General features: G+C 52.5%; 1 long non-coding RNA gene across 1 annotated transcript in view; it reads right to left on the bottom strand.

Moving 5' to 3' along the window:
- LOC140471649 (uncharacterized) overlaps positions 1–12,478 on the bottom strand; it is a 107,199-nt gene extending 94,721 nt beyond the window's left edge. The window contains exon 1 of the long non-coding RNA XR_011957142.1: positions 12,280–12,478. This is a non-coding gene — a long non-coding RNA (uncharacterized lncRNA). The remainder of the gene's footprint in view (positions 1–12,279) is intronic.
- Positions 12,479–15,784: the final 3,306 nt, after the last annotated feature.

Genomic DNA, 15,784 nt, shown 5'->3' on the forward strand with positions numbered 1-15,784 from the left:
TCTCTCCATGTCTTTCTCTCTTTTTATCACTCTCCCTTTCTCTTTCTCTTTTTCTTTATTTCAGACACACTCAGAAAAGTACTTCATGTTCCTTCCACTCACCCCCTCCCCACAGTGGGTGTAAAACCTAGGAGAGACCAGGCACTGAGGCAAGCTCTTCCCAATGCCCCTTCCCCCAGTCGCTAGGACAGAGCAGAGGGGTCCAGGGAGAAAGAGGGAGAGCAACTACACGAGAGAAAGAGAGATGGATGTACAGACAGTGAGAGGGAGGGAGAGAACAAGAGAAAGACAGACAGGCAGAGGGGGGTAGAGGAAGTGAGAAGAACTGGGAGAGAGCAGACAGAGACAGAGAGAGAGAGAGAGAGAGAGAGAGAGAGAGAGAGAGTTAAACTCCAGGAAGAGAAATACAATGTCAGACAGATACAAGGAGAAAATGGGAGGAGAAAGACAGGGAGAGTTCAGGCAGACAGCAAGACAGAAATCCCAGGGAGAGATATAGGACAGAGAGAGAGAGGAGTTACAACAGCAGAGAGATAGAGCTGAGAGAGTGGGGTGGTAGTGGGGGCTATGATGTTGCTAGAGTGATGTACAGACAGGAATAGCAAGATCCCACAGAGCTGAGAGACAGATGCAGAGAGAGATGAGTTTTGTGAAAGACTGAATGATTAAGCATTCCTGAAAAACCTGGTGAGGTGACAAAGGGGGAAGGGAATCTACTGGGAAATGTAAACAGGACAGAGATGTGAAGGATGGTGAGGAATAGAGATTGAAGGAAAGATGTGGGAGAGAGAACTGGGAAAAACAAAAACAGACATGAGAGCTGCAGAGAGAGAGGGAAGGAGTGAAATCTGTGGGATCAGATCCCTCTCTAGCATTATGCTCCTTTGTCTCTCCCCGTTTCCACAGACGGCCTGAATCCCACAATTTGTGTGTATGTGTATGTGTATGTGTGTGTGTGTGTGTGTGTGTGTGTGTGTGTGCTCTCGTCTGATAATTCCTTATCGCAGAATAATTTGATTCTCTGTCTCTGTACTGTCCAGGTTTCAGCTCCCAAATCAATACTAAATCATTCACGATTCTATTGAATAGTAGAGCAGGCTCGAGGGGCAGAATGGTCTCCTCCTGTTCCTATTTCAGATGGTCTTATGTTCTTAACACCACCTCCCAGCTCTTGGTCCCCACACTGGAGGTTACGACTCCACAAGGCCCTGATCTGTAGAGTGCTGCACTCTTCCGTGAGTCTCGGAGGGAACCAGCCTGATTTCGATTGGAGTTGCAGCCTCTCAGTGAGAAGTGAAATCTCCTCGAGGTTCCCCTCAGTCTCTCACTGTAAGGTGGAGCAGGCCAGTCTCGGGGAAGCAAACAGCAGGCCCGGTCTACCCTGTCCTCCAGCTCCATTTCAGAAGGCCACATGGGAGGGGCTTGTTTCCTTCATCAGCTTCCCGTGCTCTCCCTTCTGGGTTAAGGTGGGGGCCGAATGGCCTTGCTCCTGGCTCTTCTTGAGGTGCAGGCTGGCAATGATTGGGTTATACACGGCATGCCCCTGGAGTGAGGTTGGTTAGCTCAGTTGGCTGGTCAGTTAGCTTACCACACTAGCTAAAGTTACTCTGAAGGACTCTCCTTCCCAACCTCTCCCCTCAGTTGGGCCATAGTGACCCTCTGATTAAATCCCCACCAGACCCCACTCTGTAATGAGGAGCTGTCCCATGCTCTGGTAAGACTACGGTGACATTACATTGGTTTGTACCTGGAGCACTGTGTGCAGGACTAGTCACTGCATTGCCAGAGGGATGTTAGTGTGTGGGGAAGGTTTACTGGATGAATCCCCACTGGAATGAACAGCACTCTCTTTCCCCCAGTTAATTCACTCTTGCAGCCTTTGTGTCTTTGGAGACACGAGGACCACCTCACCTGAAATAGCAGCTGGATTTTATATTCATGGGCACCTGATAAGATTGGCTAGTTTACACACACACACACACACACACACACACACACTCTCTCTCTCTCTCTCTCTCTCTCTCTCTCTCTCTCACAAACACTCACTCTCTCAAACATACACACACTCTCACTCCCTCAAACACATACACACACACTCTCTCACAAACACACACTCAGACAGACACGTACAAAAACACATAATCCCTCTCTCACACACACAGACACACAGAGATACGCACACATGCACTCTCTCTCACACACACGGACAGACACTCGCTTTCTGTGTCTCTCTCTCACAGAGATAAGCACACAAAACCACGGTTACTGTACAAACGTGGAGGAAGGTTCAATGGAGAGGTCACTTTCCAAGGACTGAACCCTGATCTCGCATGATGACTGCTCCAGGGAGACAAACAGCAACTGCAAATGAATTGTTGGATCTTCCTGTGCACCGCATCTTGCATCGATAGCATTGGTCTGTTTGGGTGCCTGCTTTTCTAGAGAGTCTCCAAGCATCAAGTGACCATACATTGACAACAGTTTTTCTCCAATCCATGTTTAAGACACATGGTGATGTTATTTTTCACTGATTGTTTAAAAAGATCTGAATCTTTTAAAATGGACGTGGCCTCCATCCCAAACCATTTCCACAAGCCACGCTGACCATCCCTAATCAATCCTTGCTTTTCCAAATCCATGTAAATTGTCTCTCAGAATGCTCTCCAACAGCTTACCCACCACTGACCTCAGGCTCACAGCTCCATAGTTCAATGGCTGTTCCTTGCAGCCTTACTTCAATAATGGCCCATCATTAATCACCCTCCAGTCTTCAGGCACCTCACCCGTTGTCACTGATCGGTCCATCTGACAAGCCCATCTCCATCCTTCTGTAATCTAAGGCTATCATCCTCAGTATTTATCACCCAACCAATCTTCATATCATTCATGAACCCAATGATTAACCCTCCACCATTCAAATCTAAATCTTTTCTATCAACCACATCAGTAAGACCCCAACAGTGAGACATGAACAGACAGAGATTTCTAATTGGGCCATCACTGTCTGTTTCCTGCCACTCAGCATTCTGCGCCAAATTCCTTGGATCTTGAGTTTTTATGTTCACTATCAGTTTCCAGTATGGATCCTGATAAAAGCCTTACTGACCTCCAAGCAGGCGACAGGAAAGTATTGCCCTTATTTAAACACCTGGTCACCTCCTTAAAAAGTGCAATCCCATTGGTCAGACCCGACCCCTCCTTAACACAACCATTCTGACTGGTCTTCATGAACTCCAGTCTCTTTAAATGCTGATTAATTCTATCTCCCAAAATTGCTTCCAACAGACGTCCCACCCACGATATTAGCCTGACTGGCCTGGAGCTGCCTGATATATCTCATGCTCCTTCTTGAATAACAGTACCACATGGTCAGTCCGACGACACCTCTCCTGTGGCCAGAGGGGATTTGAAAATGTTTGCAAGTGTACCTGCTCCTTCCTCCATCACCTCATTTGGTAAACTGAGATACATTTCCACCGTCTTTGGAGATTTATTGGGTTGGAAGAAGGCCAGACCACTCAGAATCATCTCTCTCTCTATATATGCTAATTCATTTAATTGTATCAAGGAGCATCTTCACAATTTCATATCAACCCTGTCCCAATGAGCACTGACAAAATGAATCCATTCACTGTAGCCTCTGGGTCCATGCACAAATTCTCACTGTGTTCCACAACTTACTCTTTCTGTCATTATCAATTCACCATTAATGTCACTGTAAGGTACTTTCAGATTTTTATTTCCTCTCTTAGCACTCCTCTGTCCCAGGTAATTCGCCTGCGATACGATTTGGAGGAGTGTGGATTAGCATTGGGAAGCTAAGAAATGAGGAACACCCGACTGTGCTGAGTGTGGGGCAGTGGGATTCATTTGGGATGAGCACATGGAAGCTGAGGAATAAACCTCAGTCCTGCAGCATGAAAATATACAATTGAGCTGGCAGGTCAGTCACACGAAACGAAAACTTGATCCCTGGGAAAAGAGGGTGGTAACCAAATGAAGGCGGTCTGTTTGAACACAGCCTCTGGAATCTGAACGTGGGGATCATTGCTGAGCAGGGTTTGTAGGAAGCAGAGGCAGAAATATACTGAACAATTTCAGATATTCCTCTTAGACCACAAGACATGGGAGCAGAAATTAGCCCATTCAGCCCATCTGATAGTGTGGCACTCACTCAGTCCTGCCTCTCTTACGATGCAGGTATCCCCCAGACTGATGCGCTGACAGTGCAGCACTCCCTCAGTCATGATCCTCTGTTAGTGCAGCACTCCCTCAATACTGACTCTCTGACACTGCAGCACTCCCTCAGTACTGACCCTCTGACAGTGCAGCACTCCCTCAGTACTGACTCTCTGACACTGCAGCACTCCCTCAGTGCTGTCTCTCTGACACTGCAGCACTCCCTCAGTACTGACCTTCTCACAGTGCAGCACTTCCTCAGTACTGACCTTCTCACAGTGCAGCACTGCCCCCAGATTGACCCTCTGACATTGCAGCAATCCCCCATTACTGACCCCCCTGATAGCGCAGCACTCCCTCAGTAGTATCCTCTGACAGTGCAGCATTTCCACAGTACTGACCTTCCGACAGTATGGCACACCTGCAGTGCTGACTCTCTGACAGTGCAGCCCTCCCTCAGAACTGACCTTCTGACAGTGCAGCACTGCCTCAGTACTGACCCCCTGACAGTGCATATCTCCTACAGTACAGTCCCTCCGACAATGCAGCTCTCAACAGTACAGACCCTCCGACATTGCAGCACTCCCTCAGTAATGACCCTCTGACAGTGCAGCACTCCCTCAGTACTGATCCTCTGACAGTGCAGCACTCCCTCAGTACTGACCCTCTGACAATGAAGCACTCCCTCCGTACTGACCCTCTGACATTGCAGCACTACCTCAGTCCTGACCCTCTGACAGTGCGGCCCTCCCTCAGAACTGACCCTCCGACAGTGTGGCACTCCCGCAATACTGAGCCTCTGACAGTGCAGCGCTCCCTCAGTACTGATACTCTGACAGTGCAGCACTCCCTCAGTACTGACCCTCTGACAGTGCAGCACTCCCTCAGTACTGGCCCTCTGACAGTGCAGCACTCCCTCAGTACTGACCCTCTGACAGTGCAGCACTCCCTCAGTACTGACCCTCTGACAGTGCAGCACTCCCTCAGTACTGATCCTCTGACAGTGCAGCACTCCCTCAGTACTGACCCTCTGACAGTGCTGCACTCCCTCAGTACTGACCCTCTGACACTGCAGCACTCCCTCAGTACTGACCCTCTGACAGTGCAGCACTCCCTCAGTACTGACCCTCTGACAGTGCAGCACTCCCTCAGTACTGATCCTCTGACAGTGCAGCACTCCCTCAGTACTGACCCTCTGACAGTGCAGCACTCCCTCAGTACTGACTCTCTGACACTGCAGCACTCCCTCAGTACTGATACTCTGACAGTGCAGCACTCCCTCAGTACTGGCCCTCTGACAGTGCAGCACTCCCTCAGTACTGACGCTCTGACAGTGCAGCACTCCCTCAGTACTGGCCCTCTGACAGTGCAGCACTCCCTCAGTACTGACCCTCTGACAGTGCAGCACTCCCTCAGTACTGACCCTCTGACAGTGCAGCACTCCCTCAGTACTGACTCTCTGACACTGCAGCACTCCCTCAGTACTGGCCCTCTGACAGTGCAGCACTCCCTCAGTACTGACTCTCTGACACTGCAGCACTCCCTCAGTACTGACCCTCTGACAGTGCAGCACTCCCTCAGTACTGACCCTCTGACAGTGCAGCTCTCCTACAGTACAATCCCTCCGACATTGCTGCACTCAACAGTACAGACCCTCCGACATTGCAGCACTCCCTCAGTAATGACCCTCTGACAGTGCAGCACTCCCTCAGTACTGATCCTCTGACAGTGCAGCACTCCCTCCGTACTGACCCTCTGACATTGCAGTACTCCCTCAGTCCTGACCCTCCGACAGCGCCGCCCTCCCTCAGTACTGACCCTCCGACAGTGCGGCATTCCCTCAGTACTGACCCTCTGACAGTGCAGCGCTCCCTCAGTACTGACTCTCTGACAGTGCAGCACTCCCTCAGTACTGACACTCTATCAGTGCAGCACTCCCTCAGTACTGACCCTCTGACAGTGCAGCACTCCCTCAGTACTGACCCTCTGACAGTGCAGCACTCCCTCAGTACTGGCCCTCTGACAGTGCAGCACTCCCTCAGTACTGACCCTCTGACTGTGCAGCACTCCCTCAGTACTGACACTCTGACAGTGAAGCACTCCCTCAGAAATGACCCTCTGACAGTGCAGCGCTCCCTCAGTACTGATCCTCTGACAGTGCAGCACTCCCTCAGTACTGACCCTCTGACAGTGTGGCACTCCCTCAGTACTGACCCTCTGACAGTGTGGCACCCCCTCCGTACTGACCCTCTGGCAGTGCAACTCTCCCTCAATACTGTTCCGATGACAGTGCAGCACTCCCTCAGTACTGACCCTCCGACAGTGCGGCACTCCCTCAGTACTGACCCTCTGACAGTGCAGCGCTCCCTCAGTACTGACTCTCTGACAGTGCAGCACTCCCTCAGTACTGACACTCTATCAGTGCAGCACTCCCTCAGTACTGACCCTCTGACAGTGTGGCACTCCCGCAATACTGAGCCTCTGACAGTGCAGCGCTCCCTCAGTACTGATACTCTGACAGTGCAGCACTCCCTCAGTACTGACCCTCTGACAGTGCAGCACTCCCTCAGTACTGGCCCTCTGACAGTGCAGCACTCCCTCAGTACTGACCCTCTGACAGTGCAGCACTCCCTCAGTACTGACCCTCTGACAGTGCAGCACTCCCTCAGTACTGATCCTCTGACAGTGCAGCACTCCCTCAGTACTGACCCTCTGACAGTGCAGCACTCCCTCAGTACTGACCCTCTGACACTGCAGCACTCCCTCAGTACTGACCCTCTGACAGTGCAGCACTCCCTCAGTACTGACCCTCTGACAGTGCAGCACTCCCTCAGTACTGACCCTCTGACAGTGCAGCACTCCCTCAGTACTGACTCTCTGACACTGCAGCACTCCCTCAGTACTGATACTCTGACAGTGCAGCACTCCCTCAGTACTGGCCATCTGACAGTGCAGCACTCCCTCAGTACTGACGCTCTGACAGTGCAGCACTCCCTCAGTACTGGCCCTCTGACAGTGCAGCACTCCCTCAGTACTGATCCTCTGACAGTGCAGCACTCCCTCAGTACTGACCCTCTGACAGTGCAGCACTCCTTCAGTACTGACTCTCTGACACTGCCGCACTCCCTCAGTACTGGCCCTCTGACACTGCAGCACTCCCTCAGTACTGACTCTCTGACACTGCAGCACTCCCTCAGTACTGACCCTCTGACAGTGCAGCACTCCCTCAGTACTGATCCTCTGACAGTGCAGCACTCCCTCAGTACTGACCCTCTGACAGTGCAGCACTCCCTCAGTACTGACTCTCTGACACTGCAGCACTCCCTCAGTGCTGACCCTCTGACAGTGCAGCACTCCCTCAGTACTGACCCTCTGACAGTGCAGAACTCCCTCAGTACTGACCCTCTGACAGTGCAGCGCTCCCTCAGTACTGACCCTCTGACAGTGCAGCACTCCCTCATTACTGGCCCTCTGACAGTGCAGCACTCCCTCAGTACTGACACTCTGATAGTGCAGCACTCCCTCAGTACTGACTCTCTGACACTGCAGCGCTCCCACAGTGCTCTCTCTGACACTGCAGCACTCCCTCAGCACTGACCCTCTGACAGTGCAGCACTCCCTCAGTACTGACTCTCTGACACTGCAGCACTCCCTCAGTACTGACCTTCTCACAGTGCAGCACTGCCCCCAGATTGACCCTCTGACATTGCAGCAATCCCCCATTACTGACCCCCCCGATAGCGCAGCACTCCCTCAATCGTATCCTCTGACAGTGCAGCATTTCCACAGTACTGACCTTCCGACAGTATGGCACACCTGCAGTGCTGACTCTCTGACAGTGCAGCCCTCCCTCAGAACTGACCTTCTGACAGTGCAGCACTGCCTCAGTACTGACCCTCTGACAGTGCAGCTCTCCTACAGTACAATCCCTCCGACATTGCTGCACTCAACAGTACAGACCCTCCGACATTGCAGCACTCCCTCAGTAATGACCCTCTGACAGTGCAGCACTCCCTCAGTACTGATCCTCTGACAGTGCAGCACTCCCTCCGTACTGACCCTCTGACATTGCAGTACTCCCTCAGTCCTGACCCTCCGACAGCGCCGCCCTCCCTCAGTACTGACCCTCCGACAGTGCGGCACTCCCTCAGTACTGACCCTCTGACAGTGCAGCGCTCCCTCAGTACTGACTCTCTGACAGTGCAGCACTCTCTCAGTACTGACACTCTATCAGTGCAGCACTCCCTCAGTACTGACCCTCTGACAGTGCAGCACTCCCTCAGTACTGACCCTCTGACAGTGCAGCACTCCCTCAGTACTGGCCCTCTGACAGTGCAGCACTCCCTCAGTACTGACCCTCTGACAGTGCAGCACTCCCTCAGTACTGGCCCTCTGACAGTGCAGCACTCCCTCAGTACTGACACTCTGACAGTGAAGCACTCCCTCAGAAATGACCCTCTGACAGTGCAGCGCTCCCTCAGTACTGATCCTCTGACAGTGCAGCACTCCCTCAGTACTGACCCTCTAACAGTGTGGCACTCCCTCAGTACTGACCCTCTGACAGTGTGGCACCCCCTCCGTACTGACCCTCTGGCAGTGCAACTCTCCCTCAATACTGTTCCGATGACAGTGCAGCACTCCCTCAGTACTGACCCTCTGACAGTGAAGCACTCCCTCAGAACTGACCCTCTGACAGTGCAGCACTCCCTCAGTACTGACCCTCTATCAGTGCAGCACTCCCTTTTTAGTGACCCTCTATCAGTGCAGCACTCCCTCAGTACTGACCCTCTGACAGTGCAGCACTCCCTCAGTACTGACCCTCTATCAGTGCAGCACTCCCTCTGTACTGAACCTCTATCAGTGCAGCACTCCCTCAGTACTGACCCTCTGACAGTGCAGCACTCCCTCAGTACTGACCCTCTGACAGTGAGGCATTGCACGTATACTGACCCTCCCACAGTGTGGGGCACCTTCATACTGACTTTCAGATGATGCGGCACATTCTCTGATCATTCAGTACTCCCTCAGAACTGACCCTCTGACACTGCAACAGCCCCTTGGCCCTGCGCCCCTGACGGTGCTGCAATCCCTCAGTACTGACCCTCTGACAGTGCAGCACACCTTCAGCACTGCTCCTTTTACACTGTAGCACACCCTCAGAAATGACGCCCTGACACAACAGCATTCCCTCAGTACTGACACTCTGACACTGCAGCACTCTCTTTGCACTGACATTTCTACAATGTGGCATTCCCTCAGTACTGACCCTCCGACAATGTAGCCCTCCCTCAATACCGATGCGCTTACAGTGCAGCACTCCCTCGATACCGACCCTCCGATAACGTGGCATTTTCTCAGTACTGACTCTCCGACAGAGCAGAACTCCCTCAGTACTGACCCTTTGGCAGTGCAGCACTCCCTCAGTACTGACCCTCTGAAACAACACTCCCTCAGAACTGACACACTGACCGTGTAGCGCTCCCTCAGTAATGACCCTTTGAGTGTGCATCACTCTCTCAGTACTGACCCTCTGGCAATGCAGAAATCACTCAGTACTGACTGTCCGACACATAGTGTGGTGCTCCCTCAGTACTGACCCCCTCACAGTGCGGTGATCCCTCAGTACTGACCCTCTCACAGCGCAGTGATCCCTCAGTACTAATCCCCTCAGAGTGTGGTGCTCCCTCAGTCCTGACCCCCTCACAGCGCGTTGATCCCTCAGTACTGACCCCCTCAGAGTGTGGTGCTCCCTCAGTACTGACCCCCTCACAGTGTGGTACTCCCTCAGTACTGACCCCCTCACATCACGGTGATCCCTCAGTACTAATCCCCGCAGAGTGTGGTGCTCCCTCAGTACTGACCCCCTCACATCGCGGTGATCCCTCAGTACTAATCCCCTCAGAGTGTGGTGCTCCCTCAGTACTGACCCCCTCACAGCGCGGTGGTCCCTCAGTACTAATCCCATCAGAGTGAGGTGCTCCCTCAGTACTGACCCCCTCACATCGCGGTGATCCCTCAGTACTGACCCCCTCGCAGTGCGGTGATCCCTCAGACTGACCCCCTCACAGCGCGGTGATCCCTCAGTACTGACCCCCTCACAGCGCGGTGATCCCTCAGTACTAATCCCCTCAGAGTGTGGTGGTCCCTCAGTACTGACCCCCTCACATCGCGGTGATCCCTCAGTACTAATCCCCCTCAGAGTGCAGTGCTCCCTCAGTTCGAACCCTTTCACAGTGCGGTGCTCCCTCAGTAGTAACCCTCTCACAGTGCGACACTCTGACAGCATGGCCATCCATTAGTACTGACCATCAGAGAGTGCGCACTTCATCATTACTGACCCTCTCACTGCACAGCAATCCCTCCGTCCTGACTCACTGACAATGCAGCACTCCGTCCATACTGACCCTCTGACAATGCAGCACTACCTCCACACTGATCCTCTGTCAATACAGCACTCCCTCCACACTGACCCTCTGACAATGCTGCACTCCCTCCACACTGATCCTCTGATAATGCTGCACTCCCTCCACACTGATCCTCTGATAATGCTGCACTCCCTCCATACTGACCCTCTGACAATGTAGCACTCCCTCCACACTGATCCTCTGACAATGCTGCACTCCCTCCACACTGATCCTCTGACAATACTGCACTCCCTCCACACTGATCCTCTGTCAATACAGCCCTCCTTTCACACTGACCCTCTGACAATGCTGCACTCCCTCCATACTGATCCTCTGACAATGCTGCACTCCCTCCACACTGATCCTCTGATAATGCTGCACTCCCTCCACACTGATCCTCTGATAATGCTGCACTCCCTCCATACTGACCCTCTGACAATGCAGCACTCCCTCCACACTGATCCTCTGACAATACTGCACTCCCTCCACACTGATCCTCTGTCAATACAGCCCTCCTTTCACACTGACCCTCTGACAATGCTGCACTCCCTCCATACTGATCCTCTGTCAATACAGCACTCCCTCCACACTGACCCTCTGACAATGCTGCACTCCCTCCACACTGATCCTCTGACAATGCTGCACTCCCTCCACACTGATCCTCTGATAGTGATGCACTCACTCAGTACTGACTCTCTGACAGTGTGGAAGTGGCCCTATACTGACCCTCCGACAGTGTGGCCCAATCTCAGGACAAAACCTCTGACAGTACAGCACTCCATCATAACTGATACTCTGACAGTACAGCACTGCCTCAGTACTGACTCATTGACAGTGTCGCACTCCCTCAGTACTGACTCATTGATAGTGAAGCACTCCCCCAGTACTGACCCTCAGGCTCGGTCCTGCTCCTCTGACAGTCCAGCAGTGCCTCAGTACTGACCCTCTGACAGTGTAGCACTCTCTCTGTACTGACCCTCTGACAGCGTAGCACTCTCTCTGTACTGACCTTCTGACAGTATGGTGCTCCCTCAGTACTGACCCTCTGTAATTTTTGACCCACCCTTAGCTTCTTCATTACGCTGATTTGAACAGAGGTAAAGAAACAGAGTTAGTGACCATCCACCGTCACCCTGTAATAAAACTTATTTTCAAATGTGGCTTGTATGTGATTCCCACAGCCTCTAATAGTTGCCTGGAAGGTGGGGGTGGGGTGTACTCTCCTGCTGCAGTCCTTGGGTGTCCCACAGTGATGTTAGGGAGGGAGCTCCAGGAGTTTGACCTGAACCATGTAAAGAGCTCTCTTACTGGAGTGCCCTTTTTAAAGTTGGGAAGTTATTATAGACCAGGAGGACCCGAGAGCTGCTGTCTTGTCAGGGAGAGAGGCTGGTGGGTCACACACCTCAGGTGAGAGGCGAGGTTGAGAAGCTGGGGCCTTCATGGTAATTTCAGACATGATAGAGATTGAACCAACAATGTTGGCATCACGAACCTGTTAGCTGTGGTAACAGACCCCCCTTTGTAGCAGAGGGATTCAATCCCTTTAATAGAGCAAGCTGGAGAATTCAACACTAAAATCAATCTGTACGGACGCACTAGAGACCTGAAACATCAATACAGAGATTGCTGAAGAAGCTCAGCATGTCCAGCAGCATCTCTGAAGGGAGAGGGAGAAAGAGACAGAGAGAGAGTTCACCTTTCAATCCAGTGATTTCTGCGGGAAAGTTCCTTCAGAACAGACCGTTTTGAGGAAGAGTCACTTGGAATGCGAATTGTTCCTCTCTCTCTTCACCGTTGCTACCTGCTGAATTGTGCTGAATTTCCCCACCATCTGTTTACTTGAGAACTTGACCTGATCCAAGCGTCACTGAGTAATTCAGTCTGTGTTCAATGCCCTGAGGCTGCTTCTGCTGAAAGTTGACAAACAGGTTTAAGGCTGTGTAAGGTATTGTATTCGGAGGGCGGGCTACATGGGAGAACAGATACAGAACAAAGGCACACGGAAATGTTAGGTCTGAGCTGTTCCTTCTGAACTAATATCACAAAGTTACATTGATCAGGATCTTTGTGAAGTGCCTTTGTCAAGTGACCCTTCCTCAAAACCCTGAGATTGGGCCACACTGTCAGAGGGTCAGTATCGGGCCACTTCCACACTGTCAGAGAGTCAGTACTGAGGGAGTGCTGCACTGTCAGAGGGGTCAGTACTGAGGGAGTGCTGCACTGTCAGAGAGTCAGTACTGAGGGAGCACCACACTGTCAGAGGGTCAGTCCAGACGGCAAGCCTCCCTATCAGAGGATCTGCACTGAGAGAGCACTGCACCATCAGAGGGTCAGTACTGAGGGAGTGCCTCATTGTCTGAGGGTCAGTACTGAGGGAGCACTGCACTGTCAGAGGGCCAGTACTGATGGAGCGCTGCACTGTCAGAGGGTCAGTACTGAGGGAGTGCTGCACTGTCAGAGGGTCAGTACTGAGGGAGTGCTGCACTGTCAGAGAGTCAGTACTGAGGGAGCACCACACTGTCAGATGGTCAGTCCAGACGGCAAGCCTCACTATCAGAGGATCTGCACTGAGAGAGCACTGCACCATCAGAGGGTCAGTACTGAGGGAGTGCCTCATTGTCTGAGGGTCAGTACTGAGGGAGTGCTGCACTGTCAGAGGGTTAGTACAGAGAGAGTGCTACACTGTCAGGTAGACAGTACCCTGAGGCACTGCTGGACTGTCAGAGGTGCAGGACCGAGGCAGAGGGTCAGTACTGAGGGAGTACTACACTGTCAATGAGTCAGTACTGAGGGAGTACTACACTCTCAATGGGTCAGTACTGAGGGAGTACTACACTGTCAATGGGTCAGTACTGAGGGAGTGCTAAACTGTCAATGGGTCAGTGCTGAGGGAGTACTACACTGTCAATGGGTCAGTACTGAGGGAGTGCTACATTGTCAATGGGTCAGTACTGAGAGAGTACTACACTGTCAATGGGTCAGTGCTGAGGGAGGACTACACTGTCAATGGGTCAGTGCTGAGGGAGTGCTACACTGTCAATGGGTCAGTACTGAGGGAGTACTTCACTGTCAATGGGTCAGTACTGAGGGAGTGCTACATTGTCAATGGGTCAGTACTGAGAGAGTACTACACTGTCAATGGGTCATTGCTGAGGGAGTGCAGTACTGTCAGAGGTTTTGGCCTGAGATTGGGCCACACTGTCAGAGGGTCAGTATAGGGCCACTTCCACACTGTCAGAGAGTCAGTACTGAGGGAGTGCTGCACTGTCAGAGGGTCAGTACTGAGGGAGTGCTGCACTGTCAGAGAGTCAGTACTGAGGGAGCACCACACTGTCAGAGGGTCAGTCCAGACGGCAAGCCTCCCTATCAGAGGATCTGCACTGAGAGAGCACTGCACCATCAGAGGGTCAGTACTGAGGGAGTGCTGCACTGTCAGAGGGTCAGTACTGAGGGAGTGCTGCACTGTCAGAGAGTCAGTACTGAGGGAGCACCACACTGTCAGAGGGTCAGTCCAGACGGCAAGCCTCCCTATCAGAGGATCTGCACTGAGAGAGCACTGCACCATCAGAGGGTCAGTACTGAGGGAGTGCCTCATTGTCTGAGGGTCAGTACTGAGGGAGTGCTGCACTGTCAGAGGGTCAGTACTGAGGGAGTGCTGCACTGTCAGAGGGTTAGTACAGAGAGAGTGCTACACTGTCAGAGGGTTAGTACAGAGAGAGTGCTACACTGTCAGAGGGTCAGTACAGAGAGAGTGCTAGACTGTCAGATAGACAGTACCCTGAGGCACTGCTGGACTGTCAGAGGTGCAGGACCGAGGCAGAGGGTCAGTACTGAGAGAGTACTACACTGTCAATGAGTCAGTACTGAGGGAGTACTACACTGTCAATGGGTCAGTACTGAGGGAGTGCTACACTGTCAATGGGTCAGTGCTGAGGGAGTACTACACTGTCAATGGGTCAGTGCTGAGGGAGTACTTCACTGTCAATGGGTCAGAGCTGTGGGAGTGCTACACTGTCAATGAGTCAGTACTGAGAGAGTACTACACTGTCAATGGGTCAGTGCTGAGGGAGTACTACACTGTCAATTAGTCAGTACTGAGGGAGTCCTACACTGTCAATGGGTCAGTGCTGAGGGAGTGCAGTACTGTCAGAGGTTTTGGCCTGAGATTGGGCCACACTGTCAGAGGGTCTGTATAGCGCCACTTCCACACTGTCAGAGGGTCAGTACTGAGGGAGTGCTACACTGTCAGAGGGTCAGTACTGAGGAAGTGCTACACTGTCAGAGGGTCAGTGTGGAGGGAGTGCAGCATTGTCAGAGGGTCAGTGTGGAGGGAGTGCAGCATTGTCAGAGGATCAGTATGGAGGGAGTGCAGCATTGTCAGAGGATCAGTGTGGAGGGAGTGCAGAATTATCAGAGGATCAGTGTGGAGGGAGTGCAGCATTATCAGAGGGTCAGTGTGGAGGGAGTGCAGCATTGTCAGAGGATCAGTGTGGAGGGAGTGCAGCATTGTCAGAGGATCAGTGTGGAGGGAGTGCAGCATTGTCAGAGGGTCAGTGTGGAGGGAGTGCAGCATTATCAGAGGGTCAGTGTGGAGGGAGTGCAGCATTGTCAGAGGATCAGTGTGGAGGGAGTGCAGCATTGTCAGAGGGTCAGTGTGGAGGGAGTGCAGCATTGTCAGAGGATCAGTGTGGAGGGAGTGCAGCATTGTCAGAGGATCAGTGTGGAGAGAGTGCAGCATTGTCAGAGGGTCAGTGTGGGGGGAGTGCAGCAGTGTCAGAGGTTCAGTATGGAGGGGGTGCAGCATTGTCAGAGGATCACTGTGGAGGGAGTGCAGCATTGTCAGAGGGTCAGTGTGGAGGGAGTGCAGCATTGTCAGAGGATCAGTGTGGAGGGAGTGCAGCATTGTCAGAGGATCAGTATGGAGGGAGTGCAGCATTGTCAAAGGGTCAGTATGGAGGGAGTGCAGCATTGTCAGAGGATCAGTGTGGAGGGAGTGCAGCATTGTCAGAGGATCAGTGTGGAGAGAGTGCAGCATTGTCAGAGGGTCAGTGTGGGGGGAGTGCAGCAGTGTCAGAGGTTCAGTATGGAGGGGGTGCAGCATTGTCAGAGGATCAGTGTGGCGGGAGTGCAGCATTGTCAGAGGGTCAGTGTGGCGGGAGTGCAGCATTGTCAGTGGGTCAGTGTGGAGGGAGTGCAGCATT

Source organism: Chiloscyllium punctatum, unplaced genomic scaffold (genome assembly GCF_047496795.1).
Source record: "Chiloscyllium punctatum isolate Juve2018m unplaced genomic scaffold, sChiPun1.3 scaffold_143, whole genome shotgun sequence".
Classification (NCBI taxonomy): Eukaryota; Metazoa; Chordata; class Chondrichthyes; order Orectolobiformes; family Hemiscylliidae; genus Chiloscyllium; species Chiloscyllium punctatum.